General features: G+C 40.1%; 1 protein-coding gene across 1 annotated transcript in view; it reads left to right on the top strand.

Moving 5' to 3' along the window:
* The first annotated feature begins 5,482 nt into the window (after positions 1–5,482).
* The window catches only part of ARHGEF28 (Rho guanine nucleotide exchange factor 28), a 120,697-nt gene continuing 115,914 nt past the window's right edge, over positions 5,483–10,265 (top strand). The window contains exon 1 of the mRNA XM_088536739.1: positions 5,483–5,505. The gene's annotated coding sequence lies outside the window, so the exon portion shown is untranslated. The remainder of the gene's footprint in view (positions 5,506–10,265) is intronic.

Here is a 10,265-nt window from a genome sequence, read left to right as displayed (position 1 = left end):
TATACTTTTTTCAATACTTATATAGCTAAGTTATAGAGAAGTAAGCATTTATTTAGAAGGGAAAAAAAATCCCTTTATTCCCTGTTTCAGGGTATCATTGTCCATTTAAAGCGTTGCTAGCATGGAGGCTCCTACAGTCTGATGCAATCAGAAATAGACTGTGTTTCTAAAAGAAAAGTAAATTTAGGACTTTTCTTTCCTGTTCTTCAGCAAGCTGAGTTCCATGAGAGGAAGACAGAGGAGTTGGTTGCTTTTGGCAAGCCTTTAAGTGAGCTTTCTCAGGAAAGCTGCCGATCTCTTTTTGTTCGATGACTTCTGATAATGACCTCTGATAACAAGCAAAACTTGTGTTGCTGAGTTACTTAGGCGTTTAAAATTCATGAAGGTTAATACCTTTGTATTGCAATAGATGTGTGCTTTGAAGACCATGCCACTAGAATTTCTTAAGTCTTATCAGCTGAGTTCAAAGCTGAGAGGCTAAATCATGAGAAAGCAGAACATACCAACAATATATATGCTGTAACATTATCACTTAGTGATATAAAGGACTTCAAAAATAACAGACAACCGAAACAAGCTTTAAAAAAATCTCATAAAAGAAAGTATTTTGAGAGGTACAGGGCTGTCTTAACTGATGTTATCCCTACCGCTTTGCTAGAGCTTGCCTTGCTATAATGCAGATTTCCATCATAAAATGGAACACTTCTCTGATTGTTTACCATCCAGTGGTGTGGGCTTGCAATTAGCATCTTAGAAATGAGTGTCATTTTAAACAAGCTGTTTAAGTCTGTAGCATATGAGTGCGAACACTCTCTGCTGGCAGTACTGTGAGAATCTAGGCTATAAACCGTGGTAGCTCACTACTGCTTTATGAGCCACCTATACAGAAGTGCTATAACATTTGAGTGATAGAATCATCTCCGCATGTTCCTCTAGGAGGAGGCTTCAGAACTCAGTTTTTATGTGGGCCTTGTAAAGCAAGAACTGCTGAACCACTTTACTAGTGCTGGAGGATAGCAATTTAAGACATTGTTTTAAATAATTGCAAACTTTGGTCTTGGATTTAAAGATCTTAAAATACTGCAATTCTTTTGTATGAAACTGCTTAGGCAGTTCTAATAAAATAGTTTCTGAAAGTGGCGTACTCCCTTTGCACTTATCAGTTTGAATATAGGTTATATTATCTGAACATTTTTTATAATGTAATGTCGTAAAGTACATTTATGTGCTATCAGATACTGCAAGAATCTCGAGTGACACAGCTCTGTCCTTCTCCTTTTTATAAAATACTAGATCTTTGCTATCCTGATGCAGTAAGTTTTGACACTTGAATGCTGAAAGATTAAAGGGATGGAGAATGGAGGGTTCTTTTGTCTAGTATTTGCCTGTTTTTTTTTGATAAGTCATTCAGAATTTTGGTGATGAAGTTGGAGGTAGCAACTCCTTGGTGACTTTTTGTTTATAGATAATGTACCTTTTATGACATAATTGTGTATGTTCATTTTCTTAGGCAATTGAAAGACTAACTTCCAGGTGATTGAGGACATAACTCATTGCAAATGGAGCTTTTCAGTCACTACCTAACTGAAGCCCATGGCATCAAGTGAAGCTTCTGGGTGCTAATAGCATATAAAATAAGTCAGTGCGGTTAGATTTTTTTTTTTAAGCTTAGTTGATACAACTTATTTTAAAATAAACTTGCTCCCCCAAATAAGATGAGACTAGGATGTTTGGATGCAACAGTTTGTACTTGTCTTTTTTTTTTTTTTTTTCTTGCAGGGAATGTTTACGTTCTGAAGCGGTTTTGTCATTGTGCAGAACCAACTTGTATACTGACCCCTTCTGCAAATAGAAGGCTATTGAGTGATACTCAAAGGCATGTTAGTCGTGAGGATACTTTGGCTATGATGGTAGTTAGAGGGTATTTTACAAAGCACAGCATTTGACATAGAAAACAGTAAAATATGAAGAGTAAAGCTGTGCAAGTGTAATACTGTAATATTGAAGTGGCTGATCAAGCAATTTCTGATTACTTAGTTTGGCAGGAAGCACTGGAGGGTGGATGGATGAAAGCCAAGATAGGACTTTGCATCTTCATACACACCGAGCAAACCTCTTGGCTGGAGTCTTACATGATTTAGTACATAGGCTTTTACAAGAAACTTGCTTTAATTCTGTTACTTTCTACTGTTTACTATCTACCACTCTTGAATGAAATATGTTACTGTTTACAGAGTTACAGTGTGACCACATTTATTTAATCATGGAGTTCTGGAATTGGGAGAAATCAAATCTGTTCTTGTAGTTGCAACAGTAGATAGAAAAAAACACACATCTCCAATCTTAAGTTTTGATGCAGAATACTTTTTTCCTACACTTTCTGATCATTTAACTTTCTGCCAAAGATCCTTTAGTTTAGGTTTGAAATCTCGTGAGTTCACTGACAGTGTGAAAGCCTGGGCTTGCGTTAGGAAAATCTCAAGTGCATTAGAACTGGCTCAAGACATCCCTTAAAATATAAGATTGCCCTTTCATAGACTCCGGAATCTCTTCTGATCCTGCTCAGAAGCATCAGAAATCTATATAGACGGGAGATTTGTGGTTGCTTTTGCCAGCAATCACAATTAGTCTTCAAAATCTGACATGTCTCTGCATTTAAAACAGGACTTTTTAATGACTCTTAACTTGTGCAACACAGGCCAAGCTCCCTCTGGCAGATCTTGCCAAATGCTTAACTTTGATCTGCATATGTTCCTGAGCTCTCAGTTTGTGTGAGGGTTCTGGCAGCAGTACTGAGCTGAGACAGTTCTGCACTGTACCAAGTAATCGTAGGCTGCGTTTCAGTGATGTATGGTAGGATGCTGTGTCCTAATATACTTAAATATTATATGATAAAGACTTCTTTAATGGAAAAAATGTATTTTTTATAGCATACTATAATTTGCGATATAGCAAAAAACAGGAAAAGACAGGTTTGTTTGCTGATCCCCTGTTGTGAAGTAGAGCATAGCTTCAAAACACTTGCTGTGAGAATTGTAGATAGTAATACCCTTTTATTTCCACCTTTGTCATTCAAGAAAAAAACATGCCATGCAGCACACCACAAATAAATTTAATTAATTATGTGTAACTCCTAGGCAGCTGCTGTTTGGCCAATGCTTGGATACTTTACACCACCTAAAGGCAGTTTCTGAAGTGCCAAATGTGGCAATACTTGAATGTGCTCTAGGAAGGCTTCTGTATATTGCATACATGTATGTAGTTCTTGTTTTCCTGATGGAAATCCTATAGAGGATTTTTCTCTGTAATAAAAGTCTAGAGTATCTTAACGTACTACTACTAACGTGGGGAATTACACATTTTGCAGCCATTAACTGCTACTTTTTGTAACTTTGCAGTGAAGGAAATTTGGTGTTGAAATCATGAGGATCTACAACTGCCTCAGATACATTTATGCTTTTGTAATGTAGTTGAGTAACATGCAATTGGATGCCTTGCAGGTAAGACATGGTGAAGAGAAGCAACTCTTGGGCATGATTGCAGTGAAGTGTGCTGGGGTTAGATGCAGAGAAAAGGTGCTGTGAACTGTGTTCTCGTTGTAAGCCGTCACTAGCCTGGCTAAGCCAAGGCAAACTTTGTTCCTTGTTCCTTCTCCTGGCAAAAATAGTCCTGATCCCATTGTAGCCAATGGGTGTCCTACCTCTGAGGCCTCACAGAGCTGTGGGCCACATCCTTAAGAGTAAAGCAGGCAAAGGCCCTGCTTTCTTGAAATCTGCACATGCTTGCCAGGTATACAGAGTGAACAAGTGAAGTGTCTCAAATTTAGAAGATAATCACACATCACATAAAAGCCATGAGGCTCTTTTAAATAAAATAAAAAAAAAAAAAGTGTGTGGGGGGAAGAGAGAAACGGGGAGGGTATTTTGTTTTTTACCTCTGCTGCAAGGAGGTGCTTTCATGACCTGTGCTCTGTGGCAGCAATCCAATATATTTACTTTTTTTTAAAAAAAGGCTATTACACATTCAGATGTGCAGAGGTAAGTGAATTACAGGGCTTTAATTGCCTTAAGGGCATCTGGTAAGAAGATCAATCGCTAATGAGTTTGAATTTTTCACTATGAAGCTTGAGCCTGGTGGTGAGACCACACCAGTGTTGTGCTCTTTAACTCCAGGAGATTTGAATGTATTGAAATGTAGCTTGGATGCAGCTTTTCTGTTGATTTGAGGAGCAACATACGGACCTTCTAATATCTGATATAAGGGAAATGTTGACCAGAACTTACTGGCTATTTCTTATTTTCTTATCCTATCTGTGGGATTTTTCGTTTGTTGGTTTTTCTTTGTATCAACACAGTCTATCAACAAAATACTAGCATTTAATGTGACCACTGTTTTTGTCATGCATGGTTGACAGCTTAAAGGGCAAACAAAAATCCTAGAATTAACAGAAATGCCAGTCGGAGAGAGACTCCTAAGGGAGTCCCTGCTTCATTCTCTGCACTCAGGTAGGGAGTAGGTCTGCATACAACTGATCTCGCGTTGTCCTCTTAAACCCCTAGCAAGGAGGACTTTTTGATCTCTTTATCTCCTGACTGTTAGGGAAGAGATAATCTTTTATTGTTGTTTTTTCCCACCTAACCTAATCTTTGAAATGTCAGCTGACTTTATTTGTTTCTCTCCGATATCTGTAGAACAACAGATCATGACTGTGTTTGTTGGGTTTCTAGCTGTTGGATTTTCTTTGCTTTTAATAGTGCTTATGTTGTCTTAGTGTCATAGTGCTCACTGACTAAGGATAGAGTTCAGAATTTGGGACCTGCGAGTATCCGACTGGGAAAGAGGAAAAGGCATAGGATGGAAGAGAGGAATGGCAGTAGATCATGATTTGATCTCAAAACTTACTTCCTGAGGACTTAATATTTTAACAGTTTGCTTATTTAATTTTAAAGTGGTGGTATATTTTCTCAATAAATCAGTAATTGTAGGATGGTTGGGCAGTAATTTTGGATTGAACAGCCCCGGCTCCTGCATGTTCCCTCTCCCTGCTTCTCCTCTTCCCCAGGCCCTCTGGGCTACGCGGGAACGCGCGGCCAGCAGCGCTGCTGCAGCTGCCGCCTCAGCTGCACCCCCGGCCGGCGGCAGCGGGCGAAGCCCCTCGTCCCGCCTCGGCGCTGCCCCGGGCGCAGGCCCGCAACGACCGGCGGCCGGGAGGGGGCAGCGCGACCCGCCGAAAGCCCCGCGGCCCTCGGCGCCCTCCAGCCCGCGGCGGGGCCGCCGACACGGGGCCCCGCGCACCCTCCCGCCCGTCCCGCCCCGCGCGGCCATCGCGGCGCTGCCTGGGGGTCCCCGCGGCGCGGCCTGGGGCCCCGGCGGGGCCGGGCGCCCCCGCGGCCTCCTCCGCCCCGGCCCCGCGCTCCGCCCCCGGCCGCGCGGGCGGCGCCGGCCCGGCCCCGCCGCAGGTAGCGCGGCCGCCGTGCGGGGCGGCACCTGCTGCCCGCGGCGCCGGTACGTGCGGGTGCGGGGACGGGGACGGGCGGGGGGCGCCTCGCGTGGGCCCGCTGCCGCGGGGGCTTCGTGGCTGTGCTGCTGGCCGCCTCTCACCGCGAGCCACGGCGGCTTCCTGCTCCCCCGCCTTTATCCTGCGCGTAAGTGGTGCGGGGTTGAATTTTAATCGCAGCGCTGGCGTCTCCGAGCCGTACGAAGCGGGACTTTAACTGTTCCACTGAAAGCAGCTGCAAAGGAAAGTGTCCGCGCGGTGCTGCTCTGAAAAGCAGAGCTGGCGCGCAGGGCTTCGCAGTCGTTCATTGCATTGACTCTGGGACTGGAAACTTAGAACTAGCTAACTTTTCAGCCAGGATTTTTTTTTCCTTTTTTCCTTTTTTCTTTTTTTTTTTTTTTTTTTGATTCTTACGCAAAAGGGTTTAAAACGCTTCTTATTTTTTATTGACTTATTCCCGGCTCTGTTTTTGATATTACACAAAAATGTAAGTGGCTGTTCTTGTAAGTCATTATGAAAATGTATGAATGTGTTAAAAAGCTTAACAGGGGACTTGAGTGTTTCGTTTTTCTTTTATTGGGATAATTCAGTCTCTCTTTGCAGAAATGGGATTTCGGGAATCATTTGAGCAAGCAGAATTTTTCCACATAGGTAAAAAAGGAACTCTGTTTTGACGATTCAGTATAAAAAACAACACATCATAATGTGATGATAAGACTGAACACTGAACTGTGTTTTTTTTTTTTTTTTCTCCTTCTAGGGCAGGTTTTAATATTAAAAATATTAAATACAGTAATTACAGTGTTCATGTAGACCTGTCGTAATAATCTATCTTGAAATTTATCTGGCCTTCTGAGCCAATTCAAAAATCAGACACTTGTGCCAGTGCTTTGTAAATGTCGTGTAACACATTAGTAGTCATCTGTTTTTCTCAATTCGAAATTGCTGCTGTTATTCAGGAGCAAGTTCCTATAGTCTCCCCTGGGCATATTTCCTTACGTTTCAGAAGGATATGGAGTGCAAAATGGCTCCATGTTCTTTTATTCTGAATAACGTGTTCAGCAAGAATTTGTACTAGGATATAAGAAGGATGGCTTATGACTAAGGTAGTGACTCATAAGATCCAGTTTTCAGCTTTGCTACCAGATCTCTGCATGACCTCGTGCCTGTCGGTCGACATCTGTGTGTCTTGGTTCCTGCTTTACAGAAGGTGGGACGCTGTCATCTTTGGGCAGGTAGATGTTTTTTCTGTGCCTACTACAAGTAAGTCTTTTAGGTGGTAACGTATTATTGGGCATATTGTTTGCACTCAAGAACTAAATCCACTAAAGTCTTCACTTGCACCAGCGGTTTTCATGCTCTTTTGACTGAAGTCTTCCTTTTTTTTTTTTTCTCTCCTGTTCTGTATTAGCCCAGATATTATTGCATCTGTGGTTTCTTGTCATCTTTAAGGAATGCTTTTCAGAATTTTTGTCAGTGTTGCTGGTTTAAAATCTTTAAAAATTATACACAGATTTTTTAGGAATAGCTTACCAAATGAGTTGACTCTGAATTATTCTACAGGTTCAACGTTGTTCAGTAGATACTGGAAACTGTCAATGCACAGTCCCAGTAATCTACCTTACTGAACAGAGGAGGGCTCTGAGTAGGAACAGTCTTCTTTAGTGAAAGCTCCTTCTGTGAATAACAGAATCATATCTAGTGACTTCGATATCAAAAGCTTATTCATTATTCTTAGTGGTAGTAGAGTTCCTTATGTCTTGCACCTTAACATATAATTATGTGACCAAATTTTATCACTTAATTTTATCACTTACATACTAGTTAACTACTAATCAACTAAAAAGGAAAACCTTTTCCCTTGTTTCTGGGATTTAAGACTGAATTAACAGACATGGCAACTCCAGTTGAACAAAATATATCTGTTATTTATATGCAGCATAAATTTGGTGTGAAAATGGTGACTGGTCAGTAAACACGTACCTGTGCTGGGACAGTTTGCTGCCACTTTTTAGTGTGCTGCTGTGTTCTGGGGTTGAATCTTGTAAGATTGAAACACTGAAATTGTGGGGTTGGTTTGAGGGCGGTTAATGTTGGGAGAGGAGTGGAGCTTATTCCATCTCCTTGTTTGGGCCTAAGTTCTTCACTTATACACTTGGCAGGAGGAAAGCCTTTTTTTTGGTACACAGGTGAATTTTATAGGAGAAAAAATATCCTGATAATTTGTGAATTTGAAAAATCTGGTAAATTTCCAGATGATAATCCCTTTCTCCTTTCTCTCTGTTGTGAAGAAAGTTAATTCTAGCTCTCTGTGAAGATGGACAGCAGTGTTTTACAGCAGTGTTGTTAGATGAACAGTGCATCCCTGAACTCTGTTAGTTACAGCACTTCCACTATGGGCAAGACTAAGTGATGACAAAGGGTCACTGATCATGTCAGAGCATGTATTTAAATGCATATATTAAATCAAAAATCTCTGGATCCACTTCTTTGCTATTCTTTCAGGTAAATGTTCAGGTATATGCTCCTTCTGGTGAATGAGAAGTATGTGGACGCTGTGAAGTGTTTGTGGGGAATGGAAAAGAAAGAGAAACTGGGATAAGGAGTGCATGAGTTTTACTCTGGCTTCACTGTATATGAAATATGAAGTAATAATTTCTAAAAACTGTTACAAAAATTCTTCATTAAAAATCAAAAAACCTCAAAACTGGCGTTGAAGGAATATTGGAGGCAAGACAGAGGTCTGATGATGGTATCAAACTTAAGCTTGTTTTAGGCATTTTAGACTAGTATTTTTTCTTTTTTGTCTTTCAGTAATATAACATTGACTGAGTTTTACATTTTGGAGTTTTCTAAATCTGGAGATTCATTTTATTTTTATTTGAAATGAAAATGCTTCTCCAGGAATGTTAATACTGGAATGCATGAAGAATCTATTTTGCCAACTTAGGAAACAGCCTTTTTTTCTAAGTCATTTTTTCTAGAGTTGTTTTAGTATGGTAAGCCTGAAATCTATTAAAAAAAAAAATTAAAATGTAATCATTTTTGGAGACTCTTTATTTTCTCTGCAAAGGAGCACAAAATGGCTGTGACTTCAACAGACTTGAGAAATATAGCCATGAGCGGAGTGATATTTTTTGGAAGAAGATTTAAGCTTCTTTATGTCTCAGATTGTTGAAATGGAGGCTATATTAAGAGGTGTTTGGCTACGTTTCTCCCCTTCACTTGTTACAAGAACAACTAACATGTGGTAAAGTAATCAAGACTAATGCAAGCTGCTTCATTATATATTTAATAGATAATGGTTTATTTACCTCTTGCTCTGAATACTGTTAGGAGGAAGTATATATATGTTCTTGCAAGTTGCTAAGTGAGAGTCTTTGTTTGCTCCGCATGCTATAGATTTTTATTATAACTAAGTATAAAAATATAAGATCTTGTCTAAAACTTAGCTGTGAAGTTGCAAGTCTTCGTAATTTGGAAAGTAGTAGTTCCATGCATATTTTCAGCCTGCTTCTTTTTTTTTTTTTTTAACCAAAATTAGACCTGATCTCTCTACAGCATGGCTTCTGTTGCTTTAGAAGCCATGACTGAACTTTTCATAACATAAGTAAGTTTGATGAATCTGTAAATTGCAAAATACAGTTTGGTTTTGTTGCCATGTTTGTTGAAGTGCAGCAGTCTGAACATTGTTGATGGAAACTTGTTGGAATAAGCTGATGAGTATTGTGCTGGAATCTTGTCTTTTGAAGGGTATTAAGAGAAGTATAAAATGGGTGCAATGTACTGTAGTTCATATCTATCTGAGGTGCTTTTATTTGGGCTGATAAAGCACTTCGCTATTGTGTGACAAACGAGAGAGCTGTGATAATAGTGGTGTGTAACCCAGTCATCGAGCAGAAGGGAGCTAGGTAGAGGCTATCTTAACATGCGTATGCTACTAGATTTTTGTAATGGACAACATGCAGCAAACAGAGCAGGGTGAAAGCACAAGTCCTGTTGTCATGTGCTGTGCTCTCTTCTCCTCCAGTTATATTCTTTATTTACATGAAACAAGAGAAAGTCAAATTCTGAGCAGGAAGCCAGGTTGCTCTAGTATCCAGCAATACCCTTTTCAGTGTCTATGGAAAATACTGATGATGCACAGTAGATTCCAGGCCAGCCAAATAGCAGTCACTGTGGACTTGGAGGGAGAGTATTTTGGTTGCTGAAAGGTCACCTTGTCAACCAGTAAAAATGCCTTTATGCTGAGACTTATGTAATGCTTTCCCTTATCTAATTTTTTCATTGTGTACAGAGTGGAAAAGTTTTATAGCTGACAAATTTTCCATTAAGATGCAGTTAGGTCATTCTCTAATGCTGTTATTTTCCAGTTGTTTCTTTCTTTTTTCTGATCTTTCTAACATTTACATGTCTTGATACTTGGGGAAGCCATTCTAAAAATGCTAAGAAAATGGTTACGTAAGATTCCCACAATTGACAGCCAATAAATAAAATACTGGGAGAAGGAGAGAGAGGTTTTGGAAGGATTATTCAGTTATGTTGCATCTCTTCATAAAATGCAGCTACACATGTGAATGTTTATGTTGATAAACTGGAGCTGGACAGGAGACCAGCAACAGCACTTGACCTAGGGTCAAATGGGAGACTAGAGATTTTAAAAGTTGCTAGATAAATTATATTGCTCTTAAGACTGTGTATTTTTTTGTTGTATATTTACCTCTGCTTGCCTGAAACCTATGCCACGAGCATCTCCAGTTTACTGCAC

Source organism: Tinamus guttatus, unplaced genomic scaffold, assembly GCF_059628265.1.
Source record: "Tinamus guttatus ecotype Peru unplaced genomic scaffold, ASM5962826v1 Tinamus_guttatus_pri_ptg000705l, whole genome shotgun sequence".
Classification (NCBI taxonomy): domain Eukaryota; kingdom Metazoa; phylum Chordata; class Aves; order Tinamiformes; family Tinamidae; genus Tinamus; species Tinamus guttatus.
The sequence above is the reverse complement of the archived record's forward strand: the minus strand, read 5'-3'. Positions and strand labels throughout refer to the sequence as shown.